General features: G+C 42.6%; 1 protein-coding gene and 1 long non-coding RNA gene across 16 annotated transcripts in view; one reads left to right on the top strand and one right to left on the bottom strand.

Annotated features, from left to right (window-relative positions):
• The window catches only part of SST (somatostatin), a 1150223-nt gene that overhangs the window by 34158 nt on the left and 1099454 nt on the right, over window positions 1–16611 (bottom strand). The gene's annotated exons all lie outside the window — the stretch shown is intronic.
• Window positions 1–16611, top strand: part of LOC126948047 (uncharacterized) — a 29946-nt gene that overhangs the window by 1255 nt on the left and 12080 nt on the right. The window contains exon 2 of the long non-coding RNA XR_007723322.1: window positions 12324–12442. This is a non-coding gene — a long non-coding RNA (uncharacterized LOC126948047). The remainder of the gene's footprint in view (window positions 1–12323; window positions 12443–16611) is intronic.

Raw genomic sequence — 16611 nt, 5'->3', positions numbered from 1 at the left:
AACCTCACAGGGGATTCCCTCAGAAGCCAGTTACCAGACCAGGTGAGACAGAGGGATCCATGAATGGCCAGGAATTGAATGAAGCTGAGATGAGCTTATGGCCTGGCCTAGACCCTCGTGCCAGGAATGAACTTCTAAGAAATATTATACCCTTGTTCCCAGAACAAATGGCAATAAAGGAAAAACAGAAAGAGGATGAGAATTGTCAGGGTTTACCTGTTGTGTGTGTGTGTGTTTTTTTTCCTCAAATGATGCAATCCCCTTAGGCCTAGTGTCAGGTTTAATTTAGCATAGCAGCTCTCTAAGCAGAGAGCAATATAATTCATCTTTCTGTATAACAGCACCATTTTCACTTTTCATACAATCGGTGAGCACAATTACTACTTCAATTTTCTGTGAACGGCACTATGTTATTCCAGATCCCACGATTTTAGAGCTTACCAATGTATATTGTATACAGCTGTGGCCATATCACACTCTGGCAACGTCATTATACATCTTTTATCTCGGTAGTACTTTTTCAAATAAAGAAATTGTTATTTCTTTATAAAATAAAATACTGTGCACCTGTATTCTGCAAACAAATCAGCAAGGGGGAGAGGATGGATAAAAGAATGACTTCTCCCCTTCAATTTGGACTGCAGGTTAATGAAGAGCTTTGTAAAATATTTATTATTCAAATTTTACTTATTAGAGTAATGTAAGAAATGCCAGTGTGGAGCCTAAAATGACAAAGTAATGAAGAGTTGAAAAGGTGTGTACATCGAAATCATCTAGGGAGTTTTGAAAACGATATATACCTCTGCCTCAGATTTCAATACATGTTCTTGAGGAGACAAATTTGCTCTCCACCTGCTCCAGTCCTGGGAAGGATCCCTTCTATTGCCAGCCATTGTTACTGATGCGATATGTTGTCCCACAGGCTACTGGAGGCCAAAAATGAAAAACAAAAAAAGAAGATTGAGTAAAATGAGCAAGTGGTTTATAATATGCCTTTCCCAGGAAATAGATCCAGGACAAATACAAGCTGTGTCCTATCTTCTCCTGTCTCTCTGCAATTCAAAGAACCACAGACGATGCTATAGGGCGAATCCAAGATCCCCTGGGGAGTATTTTCAAGCGATATTAGGAAGGCCTCTCCATCCCCAGGTTGTAGCACTCGGCGAGAGCATGGTCCAAGCTCGCACTCTTTGGGTGGGAGCTGATCTCTGAATCTCAGGGGAGGCCACACAGAGCAGTCCGTGGCTCTCTAATATGGCGCATAGTGTAGAAACAACATCCCAGGAAGACTTCATGCTACCTTTTTATTAACTGGCAGCAACCGGAGCAACTGCAGGCAAGTGACGTTCTGTTTCTGCTGATGTCCAAGGGTCCAAATTCTACGTGCTGTGCTTCCCAGTACCCCAAAGGCTCTGGAGTCTGTATTAAGAGTGGCCATATCTACTTACCTTTTTTCAGGGCCTTATTATCCTACGTAGAGATTTGCTGAAGAATTATCACACTATTTATGATATGTAAATAAATAAAAAAAAATGGAAATAGGGTGTACTCCATGCAAGGGAGAAAAAAAAAAGAGATGGGGGTTGAGTTAGGAAGGAAGAATATAGAGGGTCTGGGGACACTTTCAGCGGGTACAGCCTATGCTGCTGCTGTCCAAGAGGCTGACGGCCTTCTTCAGAGTTCCTTAGGTATACTCAGAGAACCTGTTAGTTTCTGCTGAGCTAAGGCTCAACACACACAAAAACAGCCATGACTCCTCTCTGGGACACTCCCAGCCATCAAGGCAGGGTGAAAAGGGAGCATGGGATAGATTATGCCAGCTTTTAAAGCATCCATTCTAAAATGACAGTGCTGGGGTCAATATCCTGGGCAGATTTTAAAAAATACATATCTTTCCTTTTAAACCCACATTTACCCAGGAGAATGTGTGTAGTTCCAGCGCTTTCCAGGAGATACCAATTCACACAAGGAAAGGACCCATTAAAGCTGAGTCCATTCCTGAGGCAAGTCTTTTACTATAAATAGAACTAATTTTACCTTGAGTGTCTATCTTTAGGAACCAGGTCACCTTCCAAATACTGATGGGGATTTCTCGATGAGCAGTCAGAAAGGCTGTTTGGCCCCAACACTGAGCTCAGTTAACTTTCTTGGAGACTTTCCATATGCAGAATTGACTGCGTACTTCAATTTATATGGGAGTGAGGAGGAAAAGGACTAATACACTCATTAGTATTGTATTTACCCTTAAGGCTGGATACTGACTTTCCTTTTTTCTTATCCAAAAATGAAGATAAAAGTGTTCAAGTGCCTAAAATTGGACAAACATTACACAGATATTACATAAACAGGCAGTTAAAAGCCCCCAGTAAAGATTTAAACAGACACTTAACTCTGACATTGGAATCAGAAGATACGCAGTCGATAGGAGTCACTGGCCCAAAATGATCAGGCTTTGCTTAGAGTTAAGTTAAATATGCTAGAAACACTTCAATTCATTTCCCCAGTTGTCAAGCAATTGGAAAGAGCAGATCTACACACTATAAAAATGTTTCTCACTCCCAAGGATAAGGCAGGCAGGTTTAATAGTAAAACAAAGCATATGAGTTGCAGATCTTACACGAGATGTAAAACAAAGATGTTAAACGAAGACGTTTTACATGAGATGTAAAACAAAGCATATGAGATGCAGATCTGTATATTTCTCAGGAAGTTTGAGCTTTCTTGATACATGCTGATAGACGCTATAGTTAGAAAGCTACGTTTCTTGCAAAGTCCCAAGGTGAATGTAAGACAAGCTTGGAAAGAGAGAACGCTGCAAGAAAATCCACTGACAAGAATAAAAATAATTTTAAAAGAGAAAGATCCATTGTTAGTGAAACAAGAAAATGGCCACAACTACAAGCCAGAACATCTAACAATTATAGTTAAATTTGGATATAGAGTGGGAGCACATGAAGTACCAATGCATGCCTCACTTCATCTCACACAGACTGAATATTTCTTTTCTTTTTTTCTTTGTTCTTGGGACAGACTCTTACTATGTCACACAAACTGGAGTGCAATGGCATGATCTCAGCTCACTGCAACCTCCACCTCCTGAGTTCAAGTGATTCTCCTGCCTCAGCCTCCTGAGCAGCTGGGATCACAGATGCGCACCACCACACCTGGCTAATTTTTGTATTTTTAGTAAAGATGGGGTTTCGCCATGTTGGCCAGGCTGGTCTCGAACTCCTGACGTTGTGATCCACCCACGTTGGCCTCCCCAAGTGCTGGGATTACAGGCGTGAGCCACTGAGCCTGGCCAGAGTGAGTATTTCTTTAAACATGATCCGCCCCAGTAACAATGAACACACCTACCATGCACATCTGGGTTCCTAATACCGTTCTCCAATTAAAACAACAGCAGCAAACTAGGTCTTCTTGGAAAAATTATATCAAAGCTCATTCATTCCTATGTCTGGAGGTTGATGCTGCCTGTGATACGGGACCACAGCTAGGGCTATGGGCCAAAACATCTACACATGGCCTTTCTATGGAGCCTGGGCTTCCTCACAGGATGCTGGTGGAGTTCCAAGGGCTGGTGTCCCCAAAGAATCAGGCAGAAGCTGTGCCTCCTTTCATGAGCTACCCTCAAAAGTCACAGAGCAACACTTTCACCATTGCCCAGATTCAAGGTAAAGGAACATAGACCCCACATTTGGAGAGGAGGAAGGTCAAAGCTATGTTGTAAGAAAAAGATGCAAGTCGGGAGGTACCGTTGTGACGGTCTTTGGAAAACATGCGTTATCACAGCAGGTAGGGAAGTCAATAAGGCTTCCACAGAAGAAGTGTTATGTGAACAAACCCTTACAGGATGAGCAATTGGCAACTAAATAAAATTTTTTAAAGGGGTGCTTTTCCCTAAGGAGGGGAAAGCATGGGCAAAGACTTAGAAAATGAAGTGATACAGAATCATTCTTGAAACTCCGTATCATTTAGGACATCTGGGTCACACAGAAGAGTGATGGAAGTTGAGGCCTGAGAGATATGTGGGACCTGGATTATGAAGGAGTTTTTAATGTCCTGGGAAAAGTAAGATTTTGCCTTAGAGGGGATGTGAAATTACTAAATCGTTTTAGGCCTGAACTACATGATCGTATTTGCATATCAACAACGTGCTATTTAAGCACATTGCTCTCTCTCCCTTTTCCCCATAAATTGGCTGGTGTCTAAAAATGCTGTTTCCATGACACACTTGCCGTGAATTCTAATCCGCTTAGCTCTTTGCAAATCTAGATCCCTCTGTAGGAGGTGTGAAAAGGACCTTCACTCCGTTATCCAAAAGTGCTCTCTAGCGAGAACACTCCATTGAATACTCTTTTGTACACTCCCAATTGAAGCCCACTGGATTAAGTGTCATGAGAAGATGGAAAAATAGTTTACAATGTTTTATATTGAAAAGTAATTAATAGAATTGGAATATTAAATTTTTAATGAATTTTTATTGTCAATAAAGCTTCTATGGACTATTTTCCCCCAATGAAGGTACATGTGAACAAGAAATAGATACACTGATGTTTGTAGTCTCCAGTAGTACATCAGCATGTCACAAATGAACACAGACACCCAGGGGCTATATCTACCAAATTGCCTTAAGTCTCCTACCTAGATTTTTCATGCTATAGGAAGACAGAAAAATCTTAATGTGGATTTATGCTGGTAGGCAGGGGGAAAGAAGGAGTTTGAAAATAATTTACAGTGAAGAGTAAACTCTGTGATGACAAAGTAGCAACTGTTGGTGCAGGTGCCATAACAGTAACTTAATCTGTGTCATGCCCTGAAAGGCAATTAAGTGAAGTCTGAGTGGGTGAAGAAACTCTTAAGATTCAGTCCAAAATGGTTTGAATGTCCAAGGGGACCCATTGATGGAAGCTGGTCATGGGCAACACCAAACTCATTCTATCCAGAGAATTTGTATGATGCAAGAAATAGCAAAAGTTTCAAGCTGATTCTTGAGGCATCAGAAGCTGGGCAAAAAAACAGCAGACTAGTTTCTCATCTTAAATACTAGTTGCAGGAGTGGACCTTAATTTAATATACCTTAATTATAATAAAAGGTAATGGTGATAAAGTCCTCACTATGCACTATGAGTTTTTCTAAGTACTTTATGTATATTAATTCATTTAAGCACACACAATAACCCTATGAGGTGGATACTATAATTATTTTCCCTGTTTAGATAAGAGGAAACCGAGACTCAGAAAGGTTGAGTGATTTACTAGTGGTCATATAGTTAATAAGTGACAGTTCCGGGATTTGGACTCACACAATCTGGCTTACTGACTATGCATATTTATCCACTAAGCTATTCCGTAGGTCCAGTTTTTTGTTGTGTTTTTTTTTTTCCTGTCTTCCCAGGAGTAGAACCTAGGCACAGTTTTTAAAGTAATAAACTCACTGTAAAATGTCAAATGATACAAAAATATATTAACTATTAAATGAAAGTTCCATATCCTCTTCACCCCACCTTTCCCTGCCATTCGTTTTTTCCAAGTTACTATTTTTTTCCAAGTTACTATTGTTAAACTACTTTTTCCAAGTTACTATTGTTAAACATTTAGAATTTATTTGATTAAAAAATGCATTTGATTTTTAAAACATTGCAGTGTTTTATAGGATCTCTAATGTTTAAAAAAGTTACATGGCATTGACATCTTCCAAGTTTGGTGCACAATGGCTTGTAAGACATAGATTCGAAGCTTGTTTGTGAGCCTCTGTTAGCTGAGCACTATCTGAAACCGGCATCAGCACCTCACCGTGGCTTGCATGTTCCACTGCACAGGCAGTACCTTGGGAATTTATTAAAATACTGTCTCTGGTGGGCACGCCTGTAATGCCAGCACTTTGGGAGGCCGAGGTGGGCAGATTACGAAGTCAGGAGTTCAAGACCAGTCTGGCCAATATAGTGAAATCCCATCTCTACTAAAAATACAAAAAATCGGCCAGGCATGGTGGTGCACACTTGTAACCCCAGTTACTCAGGAGGCTGAGGCAGAAGAATTGTGTGAACCCGGGAGGCGGAGGTTGCAGTGAGCCGAGATCACACCATTGCACTCCAGCCTGGGTGACAGTATGAGACTCTGTCTCAAAATACATACATACATACATACATACATACATACATACATACATACTGTCTCTGTGTGAAAATGTTTATCTAAAGAGGGAGGAACCATCATTAAAAGTTGAAAAAATGTTAACATGATGTGAGGACATGCACTGGCAACATGTGCGTGATGAATAATTTTATGTCAACTTCACTTGGCCAAGGGGTGCTCAAGTATCTGCTCAGACACGATTTCTGGATGTGTCTGTAAGGGTGTTTTTGGAAGAAATCAGCCATTTGAACCGGTGAATTGAGGAAAGCAGATGGCCCTCCCTGCGTGGATGGGCATCATCCAATCCATTAAGGGCCTCAATAGAACGAAAAGGCAATGCAGGAAAGTTGAATTCACTCTCTGCCTGACTTTTGAGCTGAGACATTGATCTCCTCCTACCCTCAACTCCTGGTTCTCAGGCCTTGAGACTCAGGCTAGAATCTACAAGATTAGCTCTCTGGCTGTCAGGCCTTCAAACTATGTCTGTGGCTTTCCTGGGTCTTCGGCTTGCAGCTGGCAAGACTGTGGGACTTTTCAGCCTCCATAATCACATGAGCCAATTCCTCATAATAAATGTCTTCCTAAATATCCACACACACAATTTATATAATACATATATTATATGTGGGTGTATGTGTATATCCTATACAAGCACACACACATAAACATCTATCTTATTGGTTCTGTTTCTCTGAAGAACCTGGGAACCATACGATATGTATGGTTCTCCATATATTTAGGTTTATATATACATATATACGTGCGTGTATACAATATACATATACATATGTGTATATATTACCTAAATATATGGAGAACCATACAAATACACATACACACATACACACACACACACCCCACATATAGATCCTATCAATTCCGTTTATCTGGACAACGCTGACTAATACACCATGATTCTCTCTAAATGGGATTTCAGAAAAAGCCCAAAAACCTTTGCAAATATTTCTGGGTTTTCGACTGGAGGATTCCTGAAAGCGTAGGCAAAGATTCTCTGGCAATGTCAAGGGTCCACTGTTGGCACAAAGCTCTCTATGGGGAGTCAGGAGACCCAGGTTCTTATCTCAAACTTGTAATAACCCTAGATAAATCAGTTGAGTATCCTGAGCATCAATTTTCTAGATGCCGAATTAGAAATTTCAAAGGTGCTGACCTCTAAAACCCCATTCTCTGCTTCGATTTTGGATGTCTAAAAGCACCATGTGAAGCAAAGTGCGCTCACTGCTCCTAATACGCGTAGCCACCCCTTTTGCTGTTTCTGTGCATCTCTATCCTGGTTTTGGTGTGCTTTTGCTTCCAATGGCTCAAAGAGTCTTCCAGCTTGGCCTGCACTTTAGGATCCAAGGAATATAGGCAGTGTCCAGGGGAGTCTATTTTTAAATGCATTCGGTAAGCATCTATTAACACCTTGTCAGGTGAGGCTCTGAGGCTACTGGTATGACTGAAACATGGTCCCTGCCCTCATGGATTCAGTCTGGGGCAGAGATGGTATTACCTTTATTTTTTTTTCAGCCTTGAAGCAATCGACACCTGCACCGTGCACTATGCCTTTAGGGAACCCACTGCTCTTCTGTTAGAAGGAAACTCTCAGCTTTCCTTGTCTGACTCATGAGTTGTTTCGAGGGAATTTTTTAAAAAATGTATAAACAAGTGGAATTTTTCCCAGTTCCCTTTTTATTGTTGATTTCTAACTTCACGGCACTGTTCTCAGAGAATGTGGTCTGTATGGCACCAATACATTGAAGTTTTCTAAGGCAACTGTTGATCTTTCTTAATTATGATTTTCTGTATTTAATTTTTAAACGTTTATGCTGAATCAATTTAGAGAGATAATATGTTAATTACAACCTCAGACTCTAGAGCCAGATCTAGATTTTCCTCTCAGCTCTGCCAATGACTGGCTGCATAAAATTGGGTGATGATCTCAGTCTCCACATCGGTAAAGTAAGAAAAATAAAACAGACTATTTTTATTTTTAAAATAAATATAAATATTTTATATGTATAAAATATAATTATTTTATAATATTTATATTTTAATATATATATTAAAGTTCCGGAGAGGATCAAATAAGCTCATACTTGCACAGAACCAAAAACAGTTCTTGGCACATAGTGAGTGCTCGATAAATGTTATTTAATATTATTTTTCTACTTACATTATACATTCCATTTATAGAACATTCTCAAAAAAACAAAGTTATAGAGGTAGAGAACAGATCAGAGGTTGCCAGAGGTTAGAGATGAAGGGAGGGAAACAGGATGACGATAAAAAGGTAGCACAAATTGTCTTCGGTGTGATAGTACCGTTGTATATCTTGATTGGGGTGGTGCCTACGTGAATCTACAAATCCAACAAAATTGCATAGAAACACACACGCACACATACGCACACACACATACACACGAGTGCACGTAAAAATGAGTTAAGTCTGAAGGTGGTCTGTGGATTATACCCACTGTGTCAACTTCCTGGTTTGGATATTGTGCTATCGTTAGGTAAGTACCTTACCATTGAGGGAAACTTGGAGAAGGGTACACAGGACTTCTCGACACTATTTTTTGTAACTTTTTGTGAATCCATAGCTATTTAAAAATTTAAAAAACTTCTAAATGCTCCTGGCATATGGTGAAGGTCTAATAAATGTTACTACTTTTTGTCATAGCTGTTTTTCAAGTTTTTATGTATATTTAACACATACTAATTTTGAAATTAAATTCAGAACAATAGATACTATTTTAAAAAAGACAAAGTGTATCTCAGCCAAGTTCCATATTGTTACACGTAGAGGAACTTTGAGCCCTTTGTGAGTTGAAAAATGAATTAGAATTTCTGATAACTAGTGTCATTTTGTTCGCTCCGTTTGAATTGTGAGAATATCGGGAGGTATGAATAAGAAAACCCTAAGTCCCGAATCCATGCGTGTTGGTCTCGTGGATGCAGGAAAACTTGGGAACAATAGATGAGAATGGGCTGGCCCCCAGCAACTAGAACTCTGTGGCCTCAACGAATGGTTTATATTCCCAGAACGCCCCTAGTGAGACCAGTCGCCTACCTCCATCACTCAGTTACTTTGACCAGAAAAGTCCTTGTCACTGTTTCCAAAAGGGGTCTTGAAGATTATCCCATATTGTCTTCGCATTTGCAGTCAGAAGCTGAGGCCCAGGGATGGTAGCTGATCAAAAGCAGAACCTGGTCTTCAATCAAGGCGAAAGCTGTTTGCTCTGGGTCTCACTGTGGCAGGGCCTAGGACAGCAGAGATTTGATGCTGTCTCCCACCCACAACTACCCAGAGTCACTGAGTGTCATCAGGAGAACAATGCTTAAGGGGCACCTCCTCAGGCCCTCAGTACTGAAGGGGAACCGGGAGGGGATTGAGATGCACCCAGCCCACAGCCTAGGCACCAGCCGTCCAGGGACACCGGCCTACACTGTGATGCAGGTGGTGAGCGCCATGGCATGTCCCGGTGGCTTCCTCTCTGTCCATGCCCAGAATTTACAATTTCGACCCTAAGAGAATACCAACCCTAAAAGCCTAAATTTTCTTCTTACACTGTTGTGAGTTGAAAAAGCTGTGCTCAGGGATAGACAAACGTTACCAGAGGAGGGTGTCCAGGTTCTTGGCATTTTGAACAAAGAAATGGACAAAACATACAAAGTTATGAAAGAATAAAGCAAAGAGAGCATAGATTTACTGAAACGAAAGTACACTCCACAAAGCAGCACTAAGCTTGAGCAAGCACCTCAGGAACGCTGGTTACAGAATTTTCTGGGCTTTAAATACCCCTCTAGAGGCTTCCCATTGGTTACTTGATTCACACCCTATGTAAATAAAGTAGTGGCTCACAATCAATCTGATTGCTCATGGGAGGTGACCAATCGGAGGCTGAAGTGAAGTTACAAAGTTACACTCCTATGCAAGTGAAGAGTAGGCCTACAATCAGTCTGATTGGTTGCAGGAGGGGACCAATCAGACGTACTTTCATTTTTAATCTGCAAGGCAGAAAAGCAGGAGGGGTTGGGGGAGCAGGTTGCAAAGGGAGTAGCCTCTGATCCTTTTGTTACTTGGGTGTGAAGAGGTGGGGGGGGGGGTTTCCCTTTTTTTTTTTTTTTTTTGAGATGGAGTCTCTGTGGCCCAGGCTGGAGTGCAGTGGCGCGATCTCAGCTCCCTGCAAGCTCCGCCTCCCAGGTTCACGCCATTCTCCTGCCCCAGCCTCCCGAGTAGCTGGGACTACAGGCGCCCGCCACCTCGCCTGGCTAGTGTTTTGTATTTTTTTTAGTAGAGACGGTGTTTCACCGTATTAGCCAGGATGGTCTCGATCTCCTGACCTCGTGATCCGCCCGTCTCGGGCTCCCAAAGTGCTAGGATTACAGGCTTGAGCCACCGCGCCCGGTCCAGGATTTTCCTTTTCATTCAGTTCTAGGAAACCAGTGCAAATTGGCCTTAGGTTCTCTGTCTCCAGACCCTATTCTCCTGCCTCACAAAGATAGGTGTACCTTTTTGTTAATTCACCCACTGACACACAAAGTTACTGCCTGTACTAGCTGAGTGTCTGACAGCAAGTCAGAAGGCAAGTGGTCTGTTCCCAGCCCTCACCCACTAGCCAGATGTTCTTAGGCCCTCCTCTCCGAACCTCAGTTTTGTCATCTGCCAAATGGGAGATCTTGCTTCCTTAACCGGCGAGACTGTGGTGAGGATTAAGTGAACCCTTGGAGATGAAAGGCTTTTGTGATTTGTAAAGTTTTGTTATACTAGACACTAGATTAGTGTCATATCATAAACCCCTGCCTCTCTCCACAGTTCTACTAGGAATTGACCTCTTTTGCCCAAGAATTGAGATATAACCCCTTACATTTTCAAGAAGAACTGGAAATTCTTGATCCCCAAAGGAATGATTCAGAGTGGAATTTTACACACATTCAAGTAGATCTCCGAAAGAAAGATTTGGGGGCCAGAGCCCCCCAGTCAATTCTGTTGAATGGCTCTGCTGAGATGACGAAAAGGATTTAGAAAGAGAATAGGTACAAAGGCATAGGAAATCAACTCAAAAAATAGCACTGGTCCCATTTATACCTTCCTACTTCCCTGGAGCCAGAAAAAGTGGCACTTGCAGCCTTCACGACTTAGTCTACCCTGCCACCTTGTGGCTATTTGCTAGACTGCACCAGTAGAACAGCCTCAGAGAAAGCAGGGACCAACAGGAACCGGTAATCAGGCACTCACTCCTTTACTTCGTCACTCGACAAACTTGTACAGATGCTCACAGTTGCTCAGGCTGAAGAAATTCACAGTCTGGAAGAAGAGAGGGACTGAAGGGAGGGTAAATGGAGCAAAGAGACTTGCTAGGCAGGGGTCTTGGTGTTTGCAAAGACACTGAAGCCTCCCAGGTTTGGGAAATGGTGAGCTTCTCCATGTGACTGAAGAATAGGGTGCACCAGGTAGAAATGATGGGATATGAGGTTATAGCCTCACTATCAGAAAATGATATGTATGAAACTGTAAGCCTGTACGTTAGGAAAAAAAGAACACACAAACCAACAAAAAAACAAAGACAGACACAACTTGGTCCCTGGAGTGCAGGTCAGTTCAGGTTACAGGAACCATCCACTCCTCCGCAAATGGCCCCCAGACCTCCATGGCCCTTCCGTCCTGAGACTCCTAGGAGGAAACACACAATCTGAATCCCTCGCCATGATCAAAATCAGTTTCTAAATGGGATAGGATCTTGTATAGTCTCAAGTTTGAAAGGGACCTTAGAGTCATTTAATCCAGCCCTCCCTGTAAGCCAAGATTGCTGACAACTCACCACGCATCTTGAACTTAAATCGCCTTCAGTGATGAGTTCGGATGCTCATTCAAAGCCCGTTCCACCTTTAGATAGCAGGACATCCTTTATTCTATCAGGCTGAGTTCTTCCTGTTTATAATTCCTGTTCATTGATACAAGGTTCCCCCCTCCAGGGTTGTGCCAAAGAAGTAATCAGACATATGAATGTATATGAAGAAGGCAACCATTTAGTGGCAGCACTAAGGTTTCTGGAAATAGGAAATCATGGGAGTATTATTTCCGAGGAACTAATACTGACATAGGCTTTGGGGGAGCTGTGCCCTAGTCCTCATAGAATTTCTTTGCTTAATGTCACTTGGCTTCCTTTCCTTTATGGTAGAGTTGGATTTGATCAGAATTCTCACTCCTGGTTCTAAGTCAGAATCACCTGGAGAGCAGGCAGCAGAAGGTCTGAAAGCTCCCTATGGTCCAGAACTGCTGGATGAGACCATTAGTGGGGTAAGCTCAAATATTCCATGATTATTTAAGACATGATTAACTATAATAATGTTAAAGTCTTCAGTTCTTGTTAAGGAGTTTTTATCAAGCCCATGATGGTCTGGTATGTAAGTTCTTGGTGATTCCTATTTCATAAAGACCTACCTGGATCTAGAGTTTTCTCCCATCTGCACGATCAAAATGTAGTTCACGGAGCACAATTATTTTGTTCTGTCGTGCTCTTTTGGACAGAGACCCACCAGTGACATAAAAGACAAAACTAACTAAAGAAAGAAGAGGAGACGTATTGCCTGATCTTAGCCAAGTGCCATGACCTTCTTGTTCCCCATTCACCTCATCTGTAAGAGATAAGAGAAACCCACTTCAGTGAGTTGTCATGAGGGTAATTGAGACCGTGAATGTAAAGCCTGCTGGCAATGAGAAGGCTTTCCAAATCTCAACTCCCTGAGTCTTTGACAGCTAGAAGAAAGTGCAAACAAGAAGCTGGGGTGGTACCTTTTCTGAGAGCCTTTTTCCTCATCTTTCTTCCCATAAACAGCCTCTGTTGAGTTGTATCATGTCCCCACAAAATTCATATGTTGAAGTCCTAACTTCTAGTACCTTAGAATGTGACCTTATTTGGAAACAGGGTCATTGCACATATAATTAGTTAAGTTGAGGTCATTAGAGTGGGCCTTAATCTAACTCAAGTGATGACCTCATAAAAAGGGAAGAACTTTGGATACAGAGACACAAACACAGAAACACCATGTGAAGATGAAAAGATCGAGGTGATACTTCTACGAGCCAAGAGTGCTAGATTGCCAGGAAATGACCAGAAGCTAGGAGAGAAGTCTGAAACAGATTCTTCTCTGGAACAAATTCTTCCTTACAGCCCTCAAAAGAAACCAACAGTGGCAACACCTTGATCTCGGGCTTCCAACCTTCAGAACCATGAGGGAATAACATTCTATTGTTTAAGCCATTTCAGTTTGTGGTGCTTTGTTTCAGCAGCCTTGGCAAACTAATACACCTCTAGAGGTGACTCCTACTGGTGACATCGAAGGACAGCTCTGTCCAGATGGAAGGAGGCACTGAAGTTCCACAGAACAAGTGGGAGACACGTGAAAACCCTGAGAGTGCCTCTCCATGGGCCAGCAGCTCAACAAGGCTGTCCACCTTGTACTGCCCTGAAAGAACAATTTGCCATTCTGAACATGCCCCTTCTCAAGATATGCTGAATCCATAGAAACATCATTTTTGTAAATTATACTTTGAGTTCTGGGATACATATGCAGAATGTGCAGGTTTGTTATATGGGTATACTTGTGCTGTGGTGGTTTGCTGCACCCATCAACCCGTCATCTACATTAAGTATTTCTCCTAATGCTATCCCTCCCCTAGACCCCAGCTCCCCGACAGGCCCCGGAGTTTGATGTTCCCCTCCCTGTGCCCATATGTTCTCACTGAGGACCATCATTTATTAGCCATAGTTTTATATATTTTGGCGTTTCCTTGTAATTTTCCTTCCATATATGTCCATGGTTTGTTTTGTGATTTTGACTACAAACCCTTTAAGGGCTGGAACCACATTACAAACCTCACTGGGAGTCAGGTGATGTTTGATAAGAATTCTTGGTGTGACCTCAAGCATGTCACCTTTCCTTTCAGGCCTGGTCCTTCCCTATGGAAGAAATTATTATCACTGAGCTCTCTCCAGTTACAATATTCTGTGATCCCAACTCCATATGTATTTACATACCCAGCCTGCCTTCTTGGGGTCCTAAAAGGAAAGAAAGACCCAGGAAACTCATCTCTTAGATATGTTGAGCAGCTGTCATCTGGGGTTAAATGAATCAGCCTCATTTAATAAGGGGCTAGACCCCAAAGGTTTGGGAGCAATATAGTACTCAGGAGCTGTAAACCCCACTAGGTCCCTTTCCTAGACTCCAAAGTCCTCCTGCCTGGGCATCTGTCTTTCTGGAAGGCCACTTTTTTATGTTATTATTTTTTTCTTTTTTTCTCCCATGAGTCATAGAGAACAAGAGAAGGCCACTTTCTTAGTGAATGCTGAAGCGTTCTCCTCTCTGGAGGCAGGCTCTGGATGCTGTAGGTCATGTGATGGGGAGCATGCCCACGGTAGGGCTGGGCTTCTGTGTACCCTTTGGAAGCCTCCTGTCTCTGCTCTGGGCGGGGGAGGAACATTGCCTTTCCAACTGGGTACAGTATTTTGGGCAAATGACATCTTGTTTCCTACCTTGGAGGGATTACAGCATGCCTTGGCCTCCGCTATAGAGAAGCTTGGGCCTAGTCAAAGAAGTGTAAGGGTCCTTCTAATGACAAACACCCCAGAAGCGTGGCTATCTGTGTGTAAATTATGCTCTTTTGGTTCCAGGAAATAGGCTCATACAGGCCAGTCCAAGTAATGGCAGTGGTGTAGAAATGGAGGCAGTGACCCCACTATAAAGTGGTTATAAGAGGGATGGATTATCCTAGAAATCTAAGACTAGAAACCCCCACACAATTATAAGCTTCATAAAACTAGATTCTGAAAGGTCATCCTAGTTCTGGAACTCTGCCGTTAATGAGGCCCCAAGTACTCTTCAAGGTTCAGCTTTTCTCTGCTTCTCTTCCTCATTCTAATTCTCTTAGTGCTTACCAACGCACGTCTCTGGTAGAACACAAGACAGCTTATTATTTTTATTAAATTTTTTTGAGACAGCGTCTCACTCTGTCGCCCAGACTGGGGTGCAGTGGCACAATCTTGGCTCATTGCAAACTCCACCCCCTGGGTTCAAGCTATTCTCCTGCCTCAGCCTCCCTAGTAGCTGGGATTACAGGCTTGCACTACCACGCCTGGCTAATTGTTGTATTCTTAGTAGAGACGGAGTTTCACCATGTTGGCCACGCTGGTCTCGAACTTCTGACCTCGAGTGATCTGCCTGCCTTGGCCTTCCAAAGTGCTGGGATTACAGGGGTAAGCCCCTGCGACCAAACTTATTATTAATTATTACTATGAGTGAGACAGAGAGAGAAAATAGAAACCCAGATTCCAAAGGGAATAGCTCATTTCTGCAAGAAGCCTGAAGCCTAACGATTGAATTGAACCAATTAAAGTTCTACTGACAACCATCATGTGAACTCAGCCTACCTGGACACTTTCAGCTGTGTGACCTCGGACTAGTTCCTGCCTCCATTTCCCCATATTTAAAACAGAACACGTGTAACCAGGCATGGTGGCGTGCCCCTGTAGTCCCAGCTACTCTGGAGGCTGAGGCAGGAGGATTGCTTGAGCTCAGGAGTTCAAGTGAGCTATGATCATGCCATTGCCCCCCAGCCTGGGTGACAGAGCAAGACTCCATCTCTAAGAAAAATAAAATAATAATAAATAAATAAATATTAAAAAGTAAAATGGAACATTGGCCTCTGGTTGTCCTTCCCTTAGGGTTGTGTAAGGAGCAGGAGCCTGTTCTCCACTCCCCACCCCAGGCTCTGGGTGGCAATAGGAAAGTGCCTTCACGCCTCCTGCCTCAATCTTTTCATGGGTCAGATGCAAGATCCGAGCTAGGTGATAGGACCACTCCATCCCTTCCAACTCCTAAATAGCTCTGCATAGTTCTAACCACCCTGCTTCTCTGGGATTACGCCTTACACATCCTCATCACCCTGGTCCTCAGAAACCTATCCTCTAAAAATCCCACAGTGTAGAACATCACGCATATTCCATGTATTGGTGAAAAGTTGCATTTACGTCACGCTTTTTAGTAAACATTTTATATTCCCTTTGCCCTGGCTTATCTGCTCAGAGACTTTTCTTTTTAGTTATTATTGATTGTCAATTGGCTCCAGTCACTCACTCTTTGATCTTCCCTTTTGTTTAAATGGCCACCCACGCTATCTGCCCTCGCCCCTCCATCTCTCTATTAAACAGTAATGAAATGCAAACAAACTTGGAGGTACTCTGGGAGCAAAGGGACCGTGGGGCCAGCTTCCCTGAGGCCTGTGAATTGTCATTCCTGAAGCTGTCTGCTTTGTAAGTTCTTCTGCCAAGTTTCTATGGGAGCAGAGGGATCATTTTCTCCCTTTTCAAAGAGCAGGGTGAGTTGAGGCCTCGAGCTGGCAAGTCCTTTCAAGTCATTTTCAAAGGAAACCTGAGCTGAAAGGCCACGCAGCTGGCAGAGGGTGCTGTG

The sequence above is a fragment of the Macaca thibetana genome, chromosome 2, assembly GCF_024542745.1.
Source record: "Macaca thibetana thibetana isolate TM-01 chromosome 2, ASM2454274v1, whole genome shotgun sequence".
In the NCBI taxonomy this organism is placed as follows: Eukaryota; Metazoa; Chordata; class Mammalia; order Primates; family Cercopithecidae; genus Macaca; species Macaca thibetana.
The sequence above is the reverse complement of the archived record's forward strand: the minus strand, read 5'-3'. Positions and strand labels throughout refer to the sequence as shown.